The sequence below is a fragment of the Myotis myotis genome, unplaced genomic scaffold (assembly GCF_014108235.1).
Source record: "Myotis myotis isolate mMyoMyo1 unplaced genomic scaffold, mMyoMyo1.p scaffold_m19_p_1, whole genome shotgun sequence".
NCBI lineage: Eukaryota > Metazoa > Chordata > Mammalia > Chiroptera > Vespertilionidae > Myotis > Myotis myotis.
In genome coordinates this window covers 29,111,106-29,134,372 of record NW_023416313.1, presented here as the reverse complement: position 1 = coordinate 29,134,372, position 23,267 = coordinate 29,111,106, and the positions used below count along the sequence as shown (strand labels likewise).

At 36.3% G+C, this 23,267-nt stretch overlaps 1 pseudogene; it reads right to left on the bottom strand.

The window, feature by feature from the left end:
• The window catches only part of LOC118660636, a 99,444-nt pseudogene that overhangs the window by 30,215 nt on the left and 45,962 nt on the right, over window positions 1-23,267 (bottom strand).

Sequence of the window (23,267 nt, the reverse complement as noted above, 5' to 3'; positions counted from 1 at the left end):
TTCAGATTAAAGTTAGACAAATACAAGCAGTTCTTACAAGTCATCACACATCATGTAAAGGTCATTAATTCACATTCCAGGCAGATACAGTTAAAATGTGGGTACGGCCTGAGAATGAAATGACAGTAACTTCTCCATAATAGCCAACCTGAAGCAATAATCACTGCATGTATTTTCTTACTAAAGAAGCTAATATATTTCTCTTTTAGCTTAAGTTAATTTGGGTTGGTTTTCTGCTTGTTAACAATAGTGTCCTGATACCTTATATAGACACTGGGAATATAGCTTCCATCTTCAAGTGAAACAAACAAAAATAAATCCCTGTCACACATTGTAGGTTATTATAGACAGTGGTAGTGAGTACACAGAAGCCCAGCTAAGTAGAGTAATTAATAGTAGTGTAGGTGCACTGAGGTGAGAGAGCTACTAGGACACATGAAGGAAATAACATCTGGAGGTTTCTTATGTGGCAACTATGGAACTTGTCACTCTGTCTTAACAACAAGTAAAAACCTGTAAAAACAAAACAATGGAGCCATTGAAAAGATCAGAGGTTGCCAGGGACTAGAGAAGAGAGAGATGAATAGGCAGAGCACAGGGGATTCTTAGACTTTCACTGTAACGCTGGCTATCGCTCATTGTCCATTTGTAAAACCCATAGATGTGCAACACCAAGAATGAACTCTAATGCAAACTATGGACTGTGGGTGTTAGCGATGTATCAGTGTGGGTTCATTGATTCTAACATATGCCACTCTGATGTGGGATGTTGATAGCTAGGGAGGCTATGCATGTGTGAGGTCAAGTGGGAAATGGGAACTGTGGTACTTTCTGGTCGATTTTGCTATGAAACTAAGACTCTAAATAATAAACCCTATTAAAAAAAACCCATTTAGTATGACTAGGAATAAGGTATATGAGAAAATGACAAAATTATATATTGAAGTTCTACCATGCAGTGTCCTTGAATGTTGTGATAACATGTTCTGATTTTATCCATAAGTCATTTTGGGATTGATTATAAATTTATGTATTTTTTTTCATCTCAGAGATTCTGTGACTATTGAAAGTCTCAATACATAGAACCACTCAGATATCATCAGTCTGATAATTATATAAACCTCCCTCACTACAATTACCACAACTACCACAGTGGCAGTCAGCATAGTTTTACATATTTTAATTTCTATTTGTGCTGATTCCTAATAATCCCAGTGTTTTTTTTCTAAATGTTTACCAACTTCATTTTATTTCTTTTAAAATTTCTTTTTATTAAGATATGATGACAGATTACACTATAAAGTTTAAGGGGTACTTGTTGACTTGACATATTTATATATGCAATATGATTACCATCGTAGCCTTACACTTCTATCACATCACATAATTATCACTCCTTTGTTGTGGTAGGAACAAGTAAGTTTTTAACAAGTTTGAAGATTATAATGCAGTATTGTTGTCACTATGTTGTGCATTGGATCTTCAGGAGTATTCACCTACCAGTTGCAAGTATGAACCTTAAACAACATCTCCCTAAATCTACCACCTTCTAGCTCTTTTACGGTAACCGCCTTCCTACTCTGTTTTTAAAAGTCAGCTTTTTTAGATTCCACAAATAAGTGATATCATACTGTATTTGTCTTTCTGTCTGATTTATCTCACTTAGCGTAATGCCCTCAAAGTGTTTAAGTATTTGACCTCACTTGTTTGATATGTAGAAAAGCCCCTCTTTCAGGAGTATAAAAAATAGAGTTGATGAGAGTGTGAGCAGAGGATATGAGACCAGTGAAATGGCTATTGTTATCAGCCAGGTTAAAATCCTGAGGACAGGAACAAAAAAATATCAAAGAGTGGAAAGATTTAAAAAGCACTTAAAAGTTGGACTAGGAGGACTTGGTGAGGGGTTGGATGTGAAAGGTGAGGGAGCAGGAGGGGACTAGAAAGATAAGATCGGTCTCTCACATTTCAAGATCCCAAAGCATGAGCCAATGCAGGCCAATATACCAGGAATATTCAAAAATTATAAAGTTAACAACTCATAAACTAAAACATGTTCTATCTTCCTATCCTAAAAAATATAATTCCAGAATGACAGATTAACATAGAATTAATCTATGAATTTTATACATCCATAGTGACAGATTAACTATAATCTATGATTTTACATAACAGTATTGGCAAGTATCAAAGATAGCTAAATTTAATTATTATACTTGTGTTCTCATTAGCAATTTTTATTAAATCAATAGCTTAAGGGTTTAAAAACTAACGTAATTGTACTCAAAGTATATATAATTTATTTCCAATAAAATGGTAAATTTAAGTAATCTTAACAAATAACCTTTCATATTTTTAGGGAAGATTTTCCTTCAAAAACAATTTCAGTTATCTATTAAAATTAAGATGAAAAATGAAAATAATTAGTTTCATAATTTAAAATACAATCATAGGATTTAACATCTATCTGGTTTCCAGTGTATCCTATTTCATGCATGTTTCCTCTAGACCTTTAATATAAAAAATTAAAATCAGTATGAATTGTTAATATTGCTAAATGTTCTACAGCGTCCTTTGAGGAGTAGGCAATACGATACTAATTCTTGAGTACCTCTGAATCTACGAATAGGAACATGAAGGGGATAAGGAAATGGATGCTTGGAGCTAAAGGGGAATGGTGTTTCATTATTGCAAGATCACCTGCTGTCTGAGGAGCATGTGATGAGTTCAGTCATTTATCTTGTTATTTCCCTAAGCATGGCCACAGCTTAAATCCTCTTCCTCTCCACAGCCAAGCCCCTTTCTGAGGTCAGGAGTGACACAATCCCCACACTTGTCCATCATTCAAAAGCAGTCCTCTTTTGTTTCAAAAATAAGGCAAGATATATAAGGAATATTTTTATGGAGCCTGAAAGGTACTAATCAAAAGAAAAGATATTAGTGATACAGTCCATCTTGTGCCAGTCTAAGTGCCAGGTTCAGAGTGACAGAGATGCCCAGGCCTTTCTTAATAGTGTGTGCAGTTGGGTGCGCATGTGTGCATGTATATGTGTGTGTGTCTGTGTGTACAATATTGAGGGCTGTTTAAATTGTATGGCTCAGTACAGGGTTTCTCTTGCCTTGGTCAACGATGCTGGAGGAACCTCATTACATTTTTACCTTAAGGGTCTATATTACTGTTAACCAGGGATTATCATACTAAGAGGAACAGATTTAGGAGAAAATTATAGGTTCAATTGGGGACAAGTTAATTTTGAGATAATAGTGGTATATACAAATTAATAGATTTAATTGAATCAGATATTAATTCTGACTTCATTTCTGATTCAATTAAATATCTGGGCCTCTGAATATAGGACTGAGTTTGCAATATAGACTTGAGTTATTTTGTAGTTTCTAGGAGAAAAAAAAGATTCCAAAATTTTACCCTTACCTTCTCCTTGTTTCTCCTAAAGGATAAATCTGTTTCTAGAATCTCAGACTGAACAAGCCGTGACAGTCAGTGAGACGTTCATGGCAAGCGCCAATTGAATGTCTCTCCCATGCCTCCTCCACTCTTACAGGTCGGTAACTTGGCCATCTCAACAACTCAGGAATCTCCTTCTTCTCCCTTTTTGGCACATCTTCCTGCTATTAAATTAGAATGTAATAATATTAAAAACTTGCTTTAGGTTGAGGAGGTGTATGTGAGAGGAGAGTTTGAGTAAAATAGAGAAGGAGACAGGTCAAGTTTCAAAGTTCCCAACTTAAAAGTTTACAAGATTTGAGGTTCAGGACCAAAGATAGCATCTGCTAAAAGTCTCTTTCTCACTGTTGTCTTGTTTGTTGTGCATAGATCTTATGAGAAGGTTGATGGAGTGCAGATTAAATTTCAGTACTCCCAGATAACCAGCCCATCTGAAATGGGAGAAACCATACCATACTATTAAGGTCAAGATACTAGATAATAAAAATCTTACTATTCCTTGCATTACTATTAATTAAATAACACATTCAAATGCTAACATTTGAACTCATATTTAATCAAGAGAAGTTTCCATTCCAGTCAAGGCTCACGTATCAAATAGCAACACGAATAGGAGCATCCCCTACATGCAGCTCAGTGCTTCATGCTCCTCACTTAGCACATGCTGATGGAATACAACATCGCCAAACAACATCAGGGCATATGTTTTTGCATATGTCCATACAAGAATGATTCCAAGAAGTAAGATCTCTAAACTGATAATAAGTGCTTTCTTACATTTTGTTATTGCCAAATTGATTTTACAAAGAGGTTGAGTCAATTTTTCCCTTCCACTGTATGAGAATGTTGTATTGATATTAACAAATATTTTTACTTTTGTCAACCTGGGAGGTAAAGAGCATTTTTTTTTTATTATGAGAGAGGTTTATAAATTGGTAATACTTCTTTATATAACCTACTCATTTTTCTAATGGGTTGTTGAGTTATTCTTTTAAAACATAGAAAAGGTTTATATTTTTAAGAAACATAGCCCTATTATTTGTTTATTTGCCATTTTTACTTTTGTATAATATTATTTTTATTTACTGACACTGAACAGTTTTGGCATGTGCAACTTCAACAGTGTTTTTTTCTCTGTCCTTTCTGGGACGAGTGTCTCATGAAGTGTCATTTCCCATTCTAAGATAATGAATAGATGTACTCATATTTTTATCTATTTCCTATGAGATTATTTGTTACATTTTTTATTTTGATCTCTCTCAAAGATATTTTTGTGAAAGAATGATGTTGGAATAAGCTTTATTTGTTCCAATTGGCTAGCAGTCATTCTATACACTGTAAGAAAAAGAAAACGTAGATTTTCCTTATTGAAGTGAAATGCCACATTTCTGTTTGCTAAATCCCCATATGCATTTGCTTCCATTCGGGTCTCTCTGTTCTGGTCCTTTGATCTGTCTACCTTCCACACACCAAGATGGATCAAGGGAACAAAAATTATGAAATGTAAAAGATGTACATGGCATTAATAAGGTAGAGTTTATATAAATATTCATATCCATACACAAATATACATAACACCAGCAACGATTCTGTGCAGTAGAAATGCAAATACCTTAGAAAATTTTGAACTGTGCCCAGCTTCACTCAGAATCAAAGGCATGCCAATTAACATTACAATAACATCTCATTTCTGGTCTATTGTGTTTGGCAAAAATTAAGTGTTTTGATTAACACAGATTCTCTCTTATTGCTAATGGAATGTAAATGGGAACTTTTTCTTTGGTTAAACATTTTATAATAACTATCAAGAAAAAAACTGTCCATATCTTCCAACCCAATCATTTCCTACAGGTGTACCTCTATACATTAAAAATGCATGTACAATGTGTAGCATTATTTGTAATATCAAAGAGCAGAAACAAATAGTCAGTGGTAAGGGATTTTTTTCAACAAAATATTGTATATACATACAATGCAATGTTATTGGCCTTTAAAAAAAGTGAGTTAAATATACAGTGATAAGGAAAACTGCTCTAAAATATACTGTCAATAAGAAAAATAAGGATGGAAGCACATACTGAAGAGTTTGCAAGCCAGGCTTCCATGTATGTTAAAGGGGATAGCTCCTTTATATGAAGAAGGTGTACATATATATGGCTGTGTATGGATATAAAATTTCTGACAGAATGTATACAAAAATGCTAATAGTTGGTGCTTTTGGGCAGTGGTGGGATGGGGTATTTCCAACATAGTTAGCAAGGAGTTAATTTATTTAATTCCAAGATGTGTTTATAAGTGAGAGAAGATACTAACAACTTTTTTGAAAAATAGACAAATAAACCAGCAAACAGTGCACAGAGAAAAAATTAAGTGCATGGATAAATTTACTACAAAATATCCATTAACATAACATTCTATTCTTTACCTACCAGATTAGAAAAGTTTGGCAATACAAAATGTTAGTAGATTTTCCTTGTAGTTTGTAATTTGGGATTACTCTATTTCCAAGGGCAATTGAATACCTGAAATCCGTGGCTTTCTGTCTGCCTCCTCCCCCAATCCAGATGGCTTCTCTGAAGTCTTTGCTCAGCTCTGGTCCCCAGGAAGCTGCCCTTCCAGAAACTGTACCTCTCAAGCTTTTTTTTTGCAGTCAAGTTTGACCAAAAGAAGCATTGAGATTATGGGGGGTGGGGGAGAATCAGAGATTGAAATAGTTCCTTGTCCTACTTCCCACCCTACATTGTACTGCTCCTATAGCAGGTGCAATGAAAGCTTCCACAGTAGGGATCTGTTCCATGAGTCATTTCTCTCTGGGCTCCAGGAGTACATGTCTTCCCCTTCCCCCTCTCGCCCAGAGGTGATAGTGGCTGCCTTTTCTTGTGAGTCGCTGGGTCCTCTCTTTCTTTTGTTTGCTAACTCAACTCTTCTAACACTTCTGCAAATATTCCCTTCGGTCATTAAGACAGGAAGCACACAAATCTGCAAATGAACAAATGTAGAGGTACAAGAAAAACCATAAATAGTATTCAGAAAATGAAGTAGAGACTTTCAATTACTAAGCATTTAATGAGGTCACTTGCCAATGCCCTCAATAAATGTAGTACTCTAAACTGGCATTCAATACTAGGAGAGCATGGGTGACCTGGTGGACTTACTGTGAATTATTTCAGCAGAAGATTTTGGCGGGAGCAATCGACCGAGTTGGTGAATATTGGATTAGAGATGGTAAGTATAGATTACTCTATTTAGCAGTTTCAATCAAAGATTCTTTGTAGTATTTATTTCATATAAACTGGACAACCAGTTCACCCAGATGACTAAAATACTACTCAGTTAATTGTTTTTGTTTGGACACAATACATTATGTTTTCTCATCTTTCTGAAATTAAAAACCCCATGTAAGAGATATAAAGGCAATAGAGGAAATATTTAGAATATTTTTCTTCAAGATTATTCTTAAACCACAGTCACCAACCTGCTGATTCTTAAATATGTCTAGAAAAAGCTTTTGTATAGTCACTCTATAATGTAATTCTCCTAATATTATTCCAAGGTAGAATACTGCCCCCCAAATTCTATTACCCTCTATAGAAATTAAAGATCATTATATATTACCTCCTATTATGAAATATTAATAGCCATCTGGCTTAATGTTTTAATGGAAAGATGTCAATATCTTAAAAATATCAAGCGTCAATAGAATCATATCTACATTAGAACTGATGAATAAAACATAAATAAACAAGGTAATGGAACTAGCCAGTGTAAACACTTGCCAAAAAACAACAACAGTTTAGGTTAATGGAGACTTTTGTAATGTCCCCAAGAGGGAAATTTTTGGATAGCATCTTACTTTGTTGAATTGCAGCTGAGTCATGTCAACTTTGGTAAGTTTTCAATATGAGATATTAGTTTAGAAATGTAATATATTCTGGAATAGTAAGCACTAAAAAGAAATTAAAATAAATACTTTTACAATATCTTATGAAATGCAGACAAAATACTAGATTCTGGAATTTTTTCAGGCATAAGTTAGAAGACTGTAGACATCAATTAATTCCAGACCTTTTCAAGCATTGCTAATTTCAATAACAAGCCGTTTCTATTTGTTTTTCTAAAATGAGTATTGATGGCAGTTAAAATTATCACCAGATTTAGTTGTAAAAAAAAAAAAGCATCCACCTTCAGGAACAAGTCATTTTCCATACTGTTTAACTTGAGCACAGAATCAAATCACTATTTCTACCACTCAAGTCACAAACATCATACCATTTTATGAAACCCAAGGGGGCTCAGGATCCAGAGGTGGAAACAGAGGTGGGAAAGTCACTTGATTGAAATGATACTGAGGGAGTCAGGGAGCCCTGTTCTACGAGAAGGAGAATAGCATGTAAATGAAACTGAAGGAAATTTTTTCTGAATAATAAAAATAATTGGATTATGGCCAATGGTTTGGTGGTTCTGTTTTGCCGTAGTCTGCCTATCCAATATACCTAGAAGTGGCGTGGCCTATTGTGTCAGGATAAAACGTTTAACTTTCTATGGGATATAAGGCTAAAACTGTGGTGGAACCTGACTATTTCTCTGTCTAAAGGCATGGAAAGGAAGGTCGTGGTTTCCAGAGAGCACAGGAGGTCTAGATGGGAAAGAGCTTAGGAACCTCTTCTGTGTTTGAAATATGAGAACTGAAACCCAGAACAGAAAGGCTATGTGGCATCATGGAGAAACTTTTTTTTTAAAACTTTGGATGGATATTTAAATCTTACTATAGTGCTGATAGTTCTGAGTTGCTTCTAAGAAATTCTAACACTTTATTTCTCACTAGATACTCCTCAAGGAAAAAAGAGAGAGAAAGAGAGAGAGGTGCTGTTTTCAATTTGTCTCTTCTAAGACAGCCAAAATTTTGTCTTTCTAAGTTCTTCTGGGGGTGGAGGGGTATGCTCATTTTTTTTTTATTTGTAGTAACATTGTAAAAGAAGTTACAATCTAGGACGTTATTCATAAGGACAGCTTCATCAACAAATTTAACTGAAATTATCCTAGAGCAGAACTGCCTGATAAAAATATAATGTCAACCACACACACAGTTTTAAATATTCTGTGGCCATATATTTTTAAAAGAAAAATTGAAAATAATTGTAATAATAGATTTTAACTTAGTGTATCTAAAATATTATTTCAACATATAACCCAATGAGAAACTTAAGATTATTATTTTTATAGGAAGTCTTTGAAATACAGTATTTGAAAATATTTACAGAACACTTAATTCTGACTGGTCACACTTTGTGTGCCTAACAGCTATAGGGAACTAATGATTGCTATATTGCACAGCACAGCACAAAGGGTTCAAGGCAGAGAGGAGAGAGGGACTAGCCAGATCTGGGCAAAGGATGGTCTTCTCCAGACTGTGAAGATTAGGGGATGTTAGGGATCTCTAGCTCTGTGTGTGCTCTACTATATAGCAATATTTCAGAGGGGGATGGCTGCACACCTCTTGTGGAGGGCTGTTAGCCAAGATAATTTGTATGAAATTTTTTTTGCATTTAATTATTCTTGAATAAATTCACACATGTTGCATGAGTTTTCACCACTTCAAATAAATAAAGTGATTTTCATTAAATTTTTAAATAGAGCGATATGTATGTACTTGACACCTCCAAAACCCACTACTTCTGGCTCCAGCTGATGTGACCTAAATTTAGTCTCTAGTCACCTGTTAAAATTATCCATACTAAGACAAGGAATGGGGAGAGTTACTTAAATCAGAGAAAGAGTCATCATAAGAAATTCTCATGAAGAATGTATTTTATACCATGTCTGCTGTGAGGTCAGGAGGTGGAATAGATTGGATCAGGTTTGAATTATCTAACTGTGTGAATGTTCAGTGACTGCTTTAGACGGTATGTCTCCAGAAGTCATATTTGGAGAGTCAGACACACCCAAGACTGTTTCCGCCTCATGTTAGTGTGCAACCCCAGCTCACTGCTCACTGTCACTGCCGTGAAAAGCAGTCAGAGTGATGGCACCAGCCAAGTGGCAATGTGATATACTGGAATAAGAATGGGCTTCAGAATGAGAATAATTTGGTGTGAATCTTAACTCTGCAAACTTGGTTGGCTGCCTTGGGGAAAATCGTTTCCCTCGTCTATAAAATGAGGTAATAGTAACACCCATCTCCCAGGAATGTTGTGGAGCCTCTTCAGTGTACAAAGCATGTGACATTTGTTGTTCTTCACTGAATGTGCTTTGGGACCATGATGGGATTTTAAGGCTAAGGGCCATGACTTATCTTCCTTTGTTCATATCTGGCATTGGTAATCAATAGGTTTTAAAGCTAATTAAAGACCTTTCAGCTGGAATGTTGTCAAGTTTTACTTTTTTGTGCATTTCAAAGCGAAAAGATAAATTAACTTTCTCTTTGGGTTGATCAAAGTACAAGCTGTATTAGAGACAGGATGAGATACTGAATGACTTCTTTGAGTTGCTTCCAATTCTCTTTTTCTGTGCTACCTAAATAGAAAGACAAAAAATGAAGGGACTGCCCATGACAATTTTCAGCAGGGATCCATTGGTAGTCGTTGTGTGGTTGTTGTAAAATACAGCTTAGTATTTTATGGCAGCTTCATCCACATTGCCTCTCATCTGTGCATCTGTGAAAAAATAGTGACAACATGGAAAATATTCTAAATCAAACATATGGAGTTCCTGAGACTGCAGCCAAATCCTGTCCTTACCAAACTGTTATTGAGAGAAAGTAGAAATTCCAAGGCTGGTTTTGAATGCTAGCTGGTTGTGATATACTCAGGTAGCCAATTCCTCAAATTGAATATTTTTAGAATATCCCCCAAAACAAAGATAGCCATATGAAGCCTTTTTTCCTGATTTTACCAAATGTCCAAAAAAGAAAACAATTTTCATTTAAATTCATGCATGAGGAACACAAACAGAGGACACATACTTGAGAGATTTGAACATAAATTAAGATGCAGAGACTCAAAAGTGAAAGAGGCTTAACATGCAAATTTTAAAACAAAATGATGATGCTATGTCACAATTATTTATCACAGTTGTGTGTGTGTGTTTTGTTTTGAATGTTGTGCCTCATGAATGCACAGAGAGGTGAGAATGGAGTTTGTAAAGTGTTACTAGCACCAGGACCACAATGTTTTGTCATTGGGAGTATGACATATACGTCTGCAGTAGGGCCAGTCACATAAATTATGATGCAAAGGGCACCCCTTTGAGTTGTGCATTAGAGAAACACTGGGTCTAAAAACATGTTGACGTCACATAGAGGAAGGACAGTAAAGCTAAGAAAACTTCTTGGCAAGTGGAATGGGGAAACTGAGACAGCTGAACAGAAGCCAAGCAATTGTAGCCAGCTTATCTTCCCTAACCAAGGACAGTTGGGAGCAAATGGTTTACCCATTGCAGACCATGATGGGGCAGACCTGCCTCAGCCTGGTCCCTTTCCAGTGACAAGATAAACTTAAATGACTTTTTGTGTGTGTGTGTGAGGAGACAGTGACAGTATCTTTCTAGTATGACCATATATTCTGTTGTAAATGATTTGATTTTCTACATCTGGTACAATGTGCACACTCAGCAATCCTTTCCAGAGCAATGTTCCTCAAATGTTAGCTGCATTATAACCACTGACAGTCAAGATTCCTGGACTCTGCCCCATAGGTTCTAATTCAGTAAGTTTGCAGACTGAGAAATGTACTTGGAACTAGTTCTTAGGTGATACTCAGATCCTCAAGCAACCACACCCTGAAAAACATTTTCCTTTGATAATTGAAGGCATAGATGGGTTAAGCAACAGAATTATCTCTACGTTTGTACCACTTTCTTTTTACAATCTCAGTGTAAATGGAAATATTTTTTATTTAATACTCTGAATAAAAAACGACAATGTTATTATTTAATTAGATGTTTTCTATACCTAACCTTAAATATCTAGATATTTGGTATCATGTAGACAATCACTTTGATTGCCTTATAGTTCACCTTTGTCAATGTTCAGATGAACTTGTTGGGTGTGAGGTTATATTTCTAATAAAGTTGTTAAAATTTTTATTGGTGGAAGTGGAATTTTTGGGGTGCCATGAGGAAAAAATGTTTCCTGAGGGCCCCTCCTCCAACCCCAGAAGGATGAGGTCCCATCTCTGTGTGTCTTGCCATGGAAAAAGTCCAACTTTGTCTTCAGCAGGGCCAGAATAAAGGCCACAGCCCATGGTATCTGTTCCATATTAAAGTCCAGTCCAGTCCAGTCCAGCATCTGCTAGTTTAGCTCGTATTCCCAGGTTCAGTCCACTGCATCTGGGGTGTGCACAGCCATGGGCCATGCAGCTGCTTAAGGCCACAGGACTATGGTGAGAGAGCTGGCAAGTGCACAAGTGAGTGCAGTTCATGAAGCAAGAGAAAACAAGAAAGGACCAGAGCAAGGAGACTGTAACCAGGAGCTTCTTCAAGCTAAACCATTAACTCTCCAAAATTGGTGGGATTCTGATACCCCCTAGCTAATCCATTGTTTTCCGGCCTAGACTGACAGGCAAGCACCTCCCCTATGTCACCTGACTTTACTGTGCAAGCACCCACCTTCCCCTTTGTTCAATTCCTTCCCCTAGTGATCTGCAGAGAATGAACAGGCTGTTCCCTGGGGAGCATGAAGCTATAGCTTCCTGATGAAGCTGTCTGGCCTCCCCTTTGCTCTCTTCCTATTATTAATATTAGTGAGCTAATTATGACAATAACAAAATGATACTTTTAAAATAAATCAGGCTGACTCAGTTTCTATGCCACCCAAAGATCTGCTTTGAAATATTCTTGCTTTAAGAGAAGCTGGTCAAGGCTTTATGACAGCAGGGAGAGTTTGATTTCAGGATTTGATTATAAGCATTTCCTTACTGTGTAACTTTTATTACTTTTTTAAAGTACTGTGTTTTCCTTTATAGACTATCACCTGGTGTCTGTTAAAGATGGTGTGGGCTTTGCAGTCAGGCTATTTCCAGTCATAGACTGATTACTTGAGAGATATATAAAGCATGGAGGAATTGGCATATAAAACAAACCATTTACCCCCCTAGTTAGGGAGAAATTCACATCTTTTGAAAAACATTTTAATACTTTAAGGAAATGCACAAAATGCTAAAGCACAAATTTTTAAAAGCAAAATAATCAACAAAGCCAAAGCAAAAACAAAATGATTATATTATTCATTACATTGATTGTATTATTTAATATTTCTGCTCAGTTTAATTCAATATAATAATTATATTTTTGGAAAATATAGATAATCACATAAAACATAAAGAAACAGAAAAATTCACACACACATGGCACACACAAACAGCAGGGTTATTGAATATGTGACATTTTTGGTCTTTGGGATCCTTTGGTTGATTATGAACAGAAATCCACTTCACATTGCTCAAATGAAGAGAAAGGATACAAAAAATCTCATAGAGATCCACGAAGGCTGAAGAACTAGTCCTTAGAGAGTCAAGAATTGGGTTAGCTCTAGGTGCCCAGCAACTGGCTTTTGTAGATCTTTACTCTAGTTTCTCTTATTTTATTTTCACTGATCTATGCTTACTGCCCCTCCTCCCAGCCCCCAACTCGCCCCATTTTATAACTAACTAGAGGCCCAGTGCATGAAATTCGTGCACTTGTGAACTTGTGAGAGTTCCTCAGCCCAGCCTGTGCCCTTTCGCAGTCTAGGAACCCTCGGGGGATGTCCAGGAAGTGGGCCTAAGCCTTCAATCGGACATCCTTAGTGCTGCTGCAGAGGCAGGAGAGGCTCCTGCCACTGCCGCTGTCAGCCATGATCCCGGCTTCTGGTTGAACGGTGCTCCCCCTGTGGGAGTGCACTGACCACCAGGGTACAGCTCCTGTGTTGAGCATCTGCCCCCTGGTGGTCAGTGCACATCATAGTGACCAGTTGTTCCACCGTTCAGTCGATTTACATATTAGCCTTTTATTATAGAGGATGTCTCAGTCCCTCAGTATTCAAATTTCAAATTCCTAGTAAATAAATGTATGGGGGCCTCTGTCTGTGGATTAGATCAGCTTGATTCAAGGTTTCTGAGTTTTTCAGCTATCTCTGGTTGTATAATATCGGTCACATGTTATTTGGAAAGGCCTCTTCCAGGGATGCTGACACAGTAGAGTTACAATATGAAGGCTAGATGGATACTATAAGCAAATGATTTTTAAAAAACATTCTTAGAGGAAGCCAGATTGGCTGAGCCATTACACTATAAGTAGAGCTGCTGATTCATATGCTGACAAGAGTACCCAGATTATAGAGGAATACTAATGGGAAGTAAATGGCCTGTTGAGAATGGGATTAAAATTTAAACACATAAACTGATGAAATCACAAGTAACAGGAAGCAAAGTACAGAATACATGGCAGGAGAAAATGTTTTCTGCAGAGAAGGAGTATTTCATATGGAAGGAAGTAGAAAGGACTTCTTAGGAGAAACCAAATATACTCAGTCCACCAGAAATGCCTTGAGTTTTATGATGGATATCTTACCTTTACACTTCATAGTAATATTGTTATAGCTTTAATAACTCTATTATAGAATGAATAATTTAAACCCCCCATGTATAAGCTACTGGTTATAATATCTGGTTATAAATATCTTATTATCTGCTTTATATTTACTATAGAAATCTTCAAATTTAGAAATATAGAGATTTTTCTTTCTGAAAATTAAACTTCAAATTCATGTTATCATTAACCAATTTTTAATGATACAAGAAATAAAATGAATGATATACTTTGTCACTTGTATTTTTTACAATATAAAATGTAATTATTTAGTTTGTGATGATTGAGAGTAATAATAAATAATAAAACTCACTAATTAAAAAACCTTTTTTATTTAGCTTTAAAATAAGTCGATTTTAACCAATTCTCTATATTGACTAAAATTATAATTTGTACTGGGAACATGTTTTTTCACCAAGTGGAATTTTTTTCACCTAACAGTTCCTTTAGAATTATTAATTTAGTTAGGGAAATTAAATATTAAAGATCATGGACGATTTTCCATTCTCAGAAAAACCAAGTGCCCTTTCCTGTTATTTTCCTTAACCTGCTTGTGTCTACTTCCTTTCTCATATGTGACAATCGCACCCTCTAATGTGATGCCACACATTATTTAGCTATTACACATCCTCAGGCATTGGGTGGAGACAGTGAGTAGAGAAGGAGAGAGAAGACTGGAACGATAAGTTGAGGTCAAATTTCTTAATTATTTTGGAGGCGTTCCTAAGGTTTGCGATCCTTGAAATGTGTGGTGTCTCACATTTGATTTTATTTTAAAATATTTTAGGTAACATGGACTCATTCTAAAAATTCTTTAGGTTTTAAATGAGATCTTAAAGGTTGAAGAATCAAATGATGCTGTTGCACTCTGGTATTTGAAAAAAACCCACAACCGTCTTTGCCAGTACAGAGTTAGTGAAGGTTTTTGAGCATGAAATAGGAGCAGAGATATGATCCAGAAAGATCACTTTAGAAAAGTCATTGATGTTAGGAGTATAACACAAAAAAGAGAAGTTAGAAAATTGTTGCAGATGACCAAGAATGAGTTGGTGAGGATCTAAGTCAGGACAATGTCAATGAGAATTAGAAGGAAGAAGAAGACTCAACGATTAAACAGATATTTACTGAGTGCTTCATGTAAGTCAGGCATTGTTTTACTGTAAAGTCAGAAAATATACGTGTTAGTTTTCATTTACTCAACAAATCCAAATCTGAATCATTAGCAAGTCTGGGCCCTGATAGCAAAGAGTAAAATGACTTGCTTATCTCCATCCCATCCCCCTAAGGCACTATAGGCCCTCACCTGGACTCTTCTCTAGTCCCCTAACTGACTTGTTACTTTGACTCTTGCGCTTATATAACCTTTTCCCATACTCTCCATAACTTTTAATGGCTTCCCATCACACGTAACAGCCAAACTCTCTACTTGATCTGGTTCTCTTACTTCTCACACTTGATCTGATACAGTCCCTTACTGGCTGACAACATACTATTTAGCATTATTGACTTTCTTTTTATCAAACATATTAAGCTTATTCCTACACTAAGGCATTAATACTAACTATTTATTCTGCTTGGAATGCTCCTCCCAGTTTTGGGTCTGGCAGATGGATTCTTATCATTCAGAACTCAACTTAAAAGTAAGCCTTATAAATACCGGCCCTCATCACCCAATCTAGAAAAGCAAGCCAGGCACTCTTTCATATTACTCTGCTTATTTTCACTATTTTTTTTTTATTCATAGTATTAACCACTATGAGCTATTATTGTTTATTTATGTTTTCTGTTTGTTTCCTTCAATAAGATAAAAGCTCCATTATTCTGAGGATCATGTCTGTCTCTCTTATTTATTGGCCCATCTGCAATGATAAAATAGATGAATTACATAGCAGATGTTTAATAAATTTTATTAAAAGAATATAATGTATTTTAAGAAAATATCTTTGATATTAGATTTTATTTGCATCTTAAAGTAAGGTACTTAATCTTATTCATCTTTAAAAGACCCAGATGCCAAATAAATTGCCTTTCACATAGCATTAAAAGGATGAGCTCATAGATGTATTAGGATAAATTTAGTATATCCATTAAAATACTGGGATATAGTCTAGACTCAAATTTAAATATTCAAGTCAATCCTCTGTTCTTCTTTCTCTTTGTCTCTCTCTCTCTACCCAAATGTTAACAATTTTTTCCTCTAGGTATTGAAATGATGATGGCTTTTTAGATTTAGTTTTTTATTTTGAGGGTAGGGTTGGATTTCTGTTGTGTAGGAACCTTCTTATTTAATACACTCATGATGAAAGATGATAAATCAGTTGAAAAATTAATTTAAGGCAGAGTCATAAGAATGATATATAAGTGCTGCTTTAATCAGGTTATGATTCTTTTATTAGCACAAGCTATCAGGTGTAATCTGAGGGTCCCACCAGGAACAACAGTGCATTCCTATCACTTCAGAAATTCCCAAAATTTAAGAGGTAACCTCCTAGGAGCCCAGGACAAAAGCAAGAACTCTTTTTGGGCAGGACCAAGTTAATTACTACAAAAAAAATCATAATTACAGCAATGTGCACATCTGACACCAATGATTCTGGCAATCAACACAATAGATCCTTTGCAATCCTCAAATACAATTCTTGAGGAAAAAAATATGTATCCATTCTAGAAAATGCCCAATAGAAGGAGAATTCAGTTTGTCATTATACTTTTAGGAACCTATTAATGTGTTTTATGCTGATGGAGTAAATGAATAAATTGAGATAATCAACATCTTCTGTTGAATTTTCTATTTTTTTTAACAATAATATGAGTTCCTTGAGTTGTAAACATAGATATTAAAGAAAATTACTAAAATGCTTAAAAGGTAAATTTTCTGATTTTTTAAAATATGGATTAGTGAATAGAAAATTAAGTATATGTGGTTTTCCCTGAAAACGTAATTTTAATTGCATTATAAAGTATCTATATTTACTTCTACTTATTTATTATTATCTTACCTCAAAAATATTACAGTATATACTGTTGGATGTGAAAAGATCTTCAAAGTCCCTAGTTCAGATTCTCAAATTTTAGATGAGGAAACTGTAAGATGTTAAGCTCAATTTCCAACAAATTCTGTCAGAGCCCTCATTGCAGTTCATCATTCCTGAATTCAGGGCAAGTCTTTTTTGTAGAGTGGAAAAATGCAAATTTTATGATAATTGTTCTGTCTTCATTGAGAGACAGCATGAGACAGAAGAAACAGCTCCCTTTTTGAGTCATGTCTACAATTATGTCTCACCTCTTTTATCATTGGCTAGGTGCCTTCCATCAAATTACCTAACCTGTTTGAACTAACATTTCTTCCCAGTTTAGGGATTATTAAATGAGGTAAATCCTTAAAAGACCTAGCATCGAGAGTCCATCTATGCATATTTGCGTTATATGTAGCTTAATTAAAACATGTCTAGTAATCTCAGACTTTCTACATTTTTATTTGAACTAGAATATGTGTCGATCTTGTACATTTGAAATTTGAGCTCTTTTGATTTCCAAATCCAACCACCTGAGTTCATGCTTTGCAGTTCATTGCTTCTTCAACTCTCCCATGGAGAGTGTTATTGCTGCATCATTCAAACTGCTGAAGTAAAAGATTTCCATTCTATATAAAAGATTTCCATTTTTAAAAACACTGAGAAAATGTACTGAGGCTTAAAACCTTTCAAACCTGTTCAAATACCAAGGCAGGTGTTTCATGTGATATCTAAAATATATTGAGGTAAAAATATGGAAGAGGGACTAAGAGGAAAGATACTACTATTGTATTGACTTCTCAAATAGAATTACTGTAAAATAATAATCTCCTTTAGTTTTCATAAAAGTACTTCAAAATTTTGGCTCAACACTGATCTTTCAGTTGAATATAATTGTTTAAAGTTACATACGAGTAATTTCATAACTTTAAGATCTCACTTGTCATGTACTTCTCTAAGTCAAGAACTGTTTACCGAGAAAAACCAAGATGGCGGCATAGGTAAACACCGGAGTTTGCTGCCTCGAACAACCACTTCAAAAATACAACTAAAAGACGGAACGGACATCATCCAGAACCACAGGAACGCTGGCTGAGTGGAAATTCTACAACTAGAAGGAAAGAGAAAAGCATACTGAGACTCAGAGGAGGCACGGTACGGAAGTAAAATACTAAGGTGCGGAGTGCATGCGGAGCGGGCTGGCGGCTGAGGGCGCGGTTGTCGTTTTAATCGGGAGGGAGTCTCAGGCTCTGAGCTCCAGTTCCGGGTGAGTCTGTGGGGACTGTCTGGCATTGGTCGGAACTCGAGGGCAGCTTTCTCTCTGAGGGGCTTGCAGCAATTACCGGGACACTGGGAAGCAGAGCCTCTGAGGACTGGACTGAGAGCAGCCATAACTGCTAGCCCCGCCCTGTTGATCCCGTGGGACCTGCCCCACCCAAGCCCTGCAGGGAGGCTTTTGCTGGATAGCCTCAGGCAAAGGCTAGATTAGCACCCCTCTAGAGATCCAGGAGCCAGGAAACCCAGAGGTCAGAGTAAGACCATCCAGTCTGCAGCTCCGTGGAACCATAAAGGACACACTCAGGAGGCAGACTCAGTGAGCACCAAAGCCCCACTGAAGCAAGTATTGCCCCAGAGGGGTGTCTCCAGCACAGAAGTTCTCCCACTGCAGACACAGCTGATTCTCACAGCCAATTGGCCTGGAGGTCAATTCCTCCCAGTGATAACTACAACAATCAAGGCTTAACTACAACAAGACTGTACACAAAGACAACAAGGTGGTGCACCAAGAGTGTCCTCCTCAGGTAATTGGGGAGGCTGAACCACTGGGCCCTAGAGGACACTCAGCACAGAAAACAACTATATCAACACAGGGAAGCATAAAAAATGCGGAGACAAAGAAAAAGGACACAAATGACAGAAATGGAGGAAAGCAAACGACTGGATATAGTGTTCAAAACCACACTTTTAAGGTTTTTCAAGAATTTTCTGGAAACTGCTGATAAACTTAATGAGATCTACAAGAAATCTAATGAGACCCTCGATGTTGTGATAAAGGACCAACTAGAAATTAAGCATATACTGACTGAAATAAAGAATATTATACAGACTCCCAACAGCAGACTAGAGGATTGCAAGAATCAAGTCAACGATTTGAAATACGAAGAAGGAAAAAACACCCAACTGGAAAAGCAAAATGAAAAAAGAATCCAAAAATACGAAGATAGTGTAAGGAGCCTCTGGGACAGCTTCAAGCGTACCAACATCCGAAATATAAGGGTGCCAGAAGAAGAGAGAGAGCAAGATATTGAAACCTATTTGAAGAAATAATGACAGAAAACTTCCCCCACCTGGTGAAAGAAATAGACTTACAAGTCCAGGAAGTGCAGAGAACCCCAAACAAAAGGAATCCAAAGAGGACCACACCAAGACACATCATAATTAAAATGCCAAGAGCAAAAGACAACGAGAGAATCTTAAAAGCAGCAAGAGAAAGAAAGTCAGTTACCTACAAGGGAGTACCCATACGACTGTCAGCTGATTTCTCAACAGAAACTATGCAGGCCAGAAGGGAGTGGCAATAAATATTCAAAATGATGAATGCCAAGAATCTACAACCAAGATTACTTTATCCAGCAAAGTTATCATTCAGAATTGAAGGTCAGATAAAGAGCTTCACAGATAAGGAAAAGCTAAAGGAGTTCATCACCACCAAACCAGTATTATATAAAATGCTGAAAGGTATCCTTTAAGAAGAGGAAGAAGAAGAAAAAGGTAAAGATACAAATTATGAACAACAAATACACATTATCAACAAGTGAATCTGAAAATCAAGTGAATAATCTGATGAACAGAATGAACTGGTGATTATAATAGAATCAGGGGCATAGAAAGGGAGTGGACTGGCTATTCTTGGGGGGGAAATGGAGTGAGGGGATGCGGGAAGAGACTGGACAAAAATCATGCACCTATGGATGAGGACAGTGGATGGGGAGTGAGGGAGGAGGGTGGGGTGGGAACTGGGTGGAGGGGATTGATGGGGGGGGGGGGGGAAGAGGAACAACTGTAATAATCTGAACAATAAAGATTTAATTAATAAAAAATAAAAAAATAAAAAGAACTGTTTACCAAAATGTCTGCTCCATAGGTCTCTCTCTCCATTGCTTTCTTGTTTTCACCATGAATTTATGATGTTAAAAACAACTTGGAATTATGTGCAGTGACTGTATCTAAATACAATCAATATTTGTAAAAAATCAAATAATCTAAGTTATGGGATCATTAGTTTAAAGAGATAAGTAATGTGAAAGTTATTAAACAAAAAGAAACTCACTTAAAATTGAATCAGGGAGGTTAGAAGAGAGAACTCTCATATACTTCACTCAAGGCACACAACTGACCCCAACAGGAAGAGATGTACCTTGCATCTTCAACAGGAAGTGATACTACATTACCTCAGCAGAAGGAAGAAAAGATTTCCCTCTTGCCCATTAAAGGCTCAGCCAATGGGAGGCTGCCATAGGTCAGCCAATGAAAAGTCACTATTCTTTTAACTTTCAGAATGGTTTCATTGTTAACAACACTCCCTCCAAAATCCATAAAAAAGCACTCTTTTAATTTGTTTCTCTGGACTTCTGTGTAGTTCACCATTAGATAGCCTATGCTGAATTGCAATTCTTTGTTGTTCTGGAGTAAACCAATTTTTCTGGACAAATATCCAGCTATGTGTTAAAAGAACATTTTCTTGAATTCAACAAACATGTTTTGTGTGATACTCTGCTAGGAACTAATGTGGAAGTGAATATGACATGGTTCTCTACTCCTAAAATTCTCAGCCTAGTGGTGGAAAATTGTATCTGTCCATTTGCTATGAGTGGTTGGGTCTTCTTTACTTAGAGATACATAATGATTAGGAAACTTCCACTCCTGTGGTGTAACAATAAAACGCAGATTTTGCAGCTTACCTAATTACATGTGACTGAAGCTTACTTAAAGCCAGTGCTTCTGTGTATCATATGATTACTTTCTCTGAAAATATTTTTTTCACCTCGACAGAAGAGATTGTTTTGTGAGCCACTGAAAGGGAAGCAAATGCTTCCGTAATATACTACCACAGTATGGTATTTTGAGACTTAAATTGACATCCCTTTGAGTTATTCAATAAGCTGTCTTGGGAATCAGGTTGATCCTTAAGCAGTGCTACCAAGGACACAAACTACTCAGATCATGGTACTAAAACTTAAGAGAAGGCTTCAACTATGCCCTTTTCCTGATAGAATTTTATTGAAACCAGGCACATCAAAAGATGTTGCCTCTTTTGCTATGTGAAAAAAATAATCAATAAGGGATGGAGGAAGGCACAAGTCAGGTACTCTATGCTTTGATAAAATATGACTGAGATGTGCAACATGACTTCGTTCCACAAAGAAAGCAGCATAATTGAAGGGGCTAAGGTTTTCAAGAGCAATGATCAAAGGAGGGCTTGCGCACATGAAAAAAGAGTGTGCCAGGACTGTCACTAATAGATTTCCAGAAGACTAAATTATGGAGCTGGAGCAAAGAGTTGCCAGGCGTATGACAAGGGTTCTTGGAAATAGATTTTTTTTAAAGGAGAGAAATAGCACTAATTAGAATTCAGCATGAAAGAAAAATAAAAACATTTTATCAGGGAAAATAAATTGAGATAGAATTTGAGATGGAGGCCACATATCTTGTGACAAAAGTTATGAAGTGATAAAAATGTATTGCTACTGGTGGATAATGACAAGGGGAAAGTGGAATTAGATTTCTAATTACAAAAATCATGTGTTTATGCAAAGGTCTAGTCAATTTTGCTACAGTCAGTACTCTGACTCCACTCAACTCATCAACACATAGCCAATCTTGAAATACATTTGGAAGACAAAAAAAGCAATTACTTGGGGTTTGAAATTATAAAGGAAGTCATTTTGAACAATTTTCAAGTCTTTAACTATTATGAAAAAAACCCTACACTTTAAATGAACAATTGAGTAAAAGCTTAAGTTACATTGAATGGTTTGTGAATTTTGTACTGTTTAAAACCTAAGTGAGAGACAAGGGTTCTACAAAAAATCTTAAATATAATGTTAAGTTCCTGGGGTAACTGAGTGAGAAGAAGGATCCTTTGTTATTGTTTAAGGGTAATTTAAAAGGAAATGAGCTGAGAAATTTTATTTTTAATTGAAAAACAACAACCCCAGAATCTGGCTTACTCTAAAGAGAATTAAGAAAAAATAGTGCTTCTGCAAAAGCAACTTAAAAAATAACTTCAATTTAATGCTTAGCCACATGACATATGGTTACAAACAGTATGCACATTAGGTGATAAGAATATACAATTCCCTTCTCTACTGTATTTAAGACTGCTCTGGATGGGTGGAACAATAAAACATCTATGCATTATTGAGATGAGAAAAAATGGTCTTATACCAGCTCAGCTGAGTATAGAATGAGCAAGTGTTATAAGCAAACAAAATACAAACAGACTCATAAATACCGAGAACAGACTGACAGCTGTGGGGGTGGGTGGGTGTTGGAGGTCTGGGTGAAAAAGGTGAAGGGAGTAAACAAAAATAAAACAAAATCAACTCATAGAACTCACAGACACAGACATCAGGATGATGGTTACCAGAGGCAAAGGGGGGTGGGGGAGGTGGAAGAGGTTAAAGGGGGGATAAATAGAAGGAGACAACATTTTGGGTGGTGAACACACAATATAATATACAAATGATGCATTATAGAATTGTACACTGGAAACCTATATAATTTTAGGCCTGCACCAAGGACCACCATTGGGTGACCCCAACCAAAGTAGAGAGTACAGTCTGTTGTCATGGTCTCAAAAATAGGTGATATCCTCATGAACACTGATAGCAACACTAAACTCATAGTTTTTGTTTGTTTGGTGTAAGTGGCTTATTTGGAACATCTCAGAGAACAGAAGCAGTTCCCAGTCCTGTTCAATCTAACTTTAAAATTACATTTTAATGTTAATTCATCCCTTGAGCTTGTCTATGAATCCTTATTTATTTCTAACCAATTTGATACCTGTATTTACTCCATTTCTGTGTGTACTAAAGTCTAATTTTTGACCTGCCTCTTTTTCTTGGTAGGAACTCTTTAAATTACATTGTTCCTCAGCGGGATTACTCCCTCAAGGCACTGGCTGCTTTTTTGCTCATATCCAGCCATTAATTATTTTGGTTCCA